Consider the following 2,706-nt stretch of genomic DNA (forward strand, 5'->3'; position numbering starts at 1 on the left):
CGAGATGAGGGCATGCTGAAAAAGTTGTAGAACGCATCTGATCCTGTTCGATTAATTGGAAATGTCAACAAAACCATCAACAGATCCCTGTCAAAAATATGCATGCAAAATACAGACTTGCTTACAAGGTCAGTGCTCGTGCCATCAGGATCTGTTGATGCAAGGAAATAAAATAATCGGACCGTCCATCCGTGCGTGGGTAGGTCCCACTGTCTGGATTCTGTAACAACCCTGTAGCTTCGACAAATATACGGGAAGATTTCAATACAAATCCGGATTAGTTCTCCATATGACCAGGCAATAAGTAGTGAACAGCTCGCTTGCTCTTCGGTCAAAGGTTAATATAACAGTTCAACGTAAAAGGTTTTACATGTTAGTTAACGTTGTGTAACTTAAACGTGCCTGGAAGTATTTTAACCATTTCCCACTCAGGAGCAAAGTGAAAATGGCTATGTGCAAACAGCAGCATAAAACCAAAACAGCCTGTTTGCTGCTCATCAGTATCTAAGGTTTTCAATTGAAGCCTTTAAAACTTAAATCCAGCAAGAAAGGTCTTAAATTAAATTTAACTTTCTTAGGGACTACAAATGCGTCAAAATACGTAAGTAGGTGGTAAAAGGTGCTTTCTCAAATGATGTGTCGCATATGACTGTCATGCTCCACAGTGACAGTTGGAGGCAATTCACGGTCAAAATCAATAAAGTTTAATTTCTTCTCTGTACCATCTACATTCCTTGGAGGATGTTAATGTATTTGTATTACTAGTATCATTTATCATGACCAAACAATAAGTGGCTAAGAAATATCGTGCCCTTTGGTTGAAAGGCCAAAAGCAAAATTGAGGGTCAAAAGTCGTACATTTTAGTTTGAGGATTTTAATATACAAGTATATGCGTCTGTGGCATATATCGCATCATGTGACACGCCGTGTTTTAAAAGCAATACAAACATGGTCACTATACAAGTCATTACTTGCTTTATGCTTTTATGTTAAATAAAAATATTAAATACTAATATTTCTAAACAATATTAAATACATTGTACATATAATTGTCCAATGTAGCATATGCTGAGCATTTGTACAAGTTTACCACAACATTGTACATGACTCGTTTAATAAAGCTGTATGAAGTAATTAATTGCCAAATAAACCAAATCATTTTTTTCTAAATTAAAAAATTGCCTATTGATCATTGCAGCTATGAACTATCAAGAAGACAAATGCGAGCTCGTGATTGATTCCTTGGTCGAGTGCTGTGAGAAATATGGAGCGAGGTATAACTGTTGCTCGGGGTTCCTGAAAGGCCAAAGAAAAAGGAACAAACCAATCAAAGACTCTTCCGAAGGCTGTAGGTGACGAACGGCCACATCTTATATGTACACAGTGATATTTAAAATTATTTACATGAATGCAATGTTTATCTTGTAACGTGTGTTCATATATTGGTAAATAATAATATAAATTATAAAAATTGAAAATGTCAAAATGTAACTTAGTAGATCTAGAGGAAACATTGAGGGTTAGTGCAGGGAGCTCGATTTACAACTCGGTAATCGGTGTTTAAGAGTTATTGTCCTGTGTAATTCTCACGCGCAGCGCCCAATTACACAGTCATAGAGTATGGTGCTGATCATTACTAAAGGAATTAAAGGATTGTAATGAAACATCAAGTAATGCTATAAGACTCTGAGAGGAAGTTTGGAGTACAAGAGTCATAATGCTTTATGAAGTCAAGTGTACTTGCTTAATTCTCTTGTGCAAATCATTACTTTAAGTACACGATTTATTGTAAAAAAATATCTTGCATAAATAGAAAACATTGAGATCTCTACATTTCAATACATAATATTATCTTGTATGTTTTCCCGCATAATGAATGTCAAAATCATACTTTTTGGCAATAAAGTGTTTCTTCGGGGATATTCGACCATTATACTAACAGCACTTGCTGAGTTAAACGCAACATTGAAGAATGTACGGATACGGGTATATGTATTTCCTCAATCCCCCCAAATGTAATGAAATGAACACTAATGATATTCCAGATATATAAAAGTTACTTGAAAGAAAAGCAAACCCAAAATACGTTATGATTTCATCAGTGAACTCAATATGAGACTCCGTGTTATTTTGGTCACCAAGAACATTTGAAAATCGTTATTTCAGTTTCTTGACTTTGTAAGCCCTAACAAAATGTCACAAGACCGAAGTCATGCGTTGTAAACAACACGTGTTCATTATGCACATGGTCATTGTATAAGCACGTTGGGCCAACGAAATATCGCGAGAGACGGTTCGCATCAAAGTCACGTGTACGGTTTGCTATGAACCGACAAATGACCCACCCTGTGTGGACAGCATTACTGGGGGCCAAGTAAGTATTGTGAAAGGCGGTTTGTGTCAAAGCCACCTGTGATGAACTGACCGATACATGACCCGTGTTCTGTAAATGTTAAGCGTGCGCAAACTTAAATAAATGTTTTATTACAATTATTATTTCGTACAACGCTGAAATTGCATACAATGCACATGGGATATGAATTCGTTAATAAAGTGTGTTATAAGTAGGGATTCAATTGATATTCATATAAGCGCATGTTGACAAAATTAAATCATATATTCACAATAATTCAATACAGTAAACATTATGTGATCAACTGATGTCTGAATAAAACATGTTTATAAAATATAATGCATTAAGAAAC

The 2,706-nt window shown here is 35.5% G+C and overlaps 1 long non-coding RNA gene across 1 annotated transcript; it reads left to right on the plus strand.

Annotated features, from left to right (window-relative positions):
- LOC127831866 (uncharacterized) lies at positions 1-1,921 on the plus strand. Its single transcript, XR_008026530.1, has 2 exons — positions 1-128; positions 1,200-1,921. It is a non-coding gene; the product is annotated as an uncharacterized LOC127831866 (long non-coding RNA).
- Positions 1,922-2,706: the final 785 nt, after the last annotated feature.

The sequence above is a fragment of the Dreissena polymorpha genome, chromosome 5, assembly GCF_020536995.1.
Source record: "Dreissena polymorpha isolate Duluth1 chromosome 5, UMN_Dpol_1.0, whole genome shotgun sequence".
NCBI classification, from domain to species: Eukaryota; Metazoa; Mollusca; class Bivalvia; order Myida; family Dreissenidae; genus Dreissena; species Dreissena polymorpha.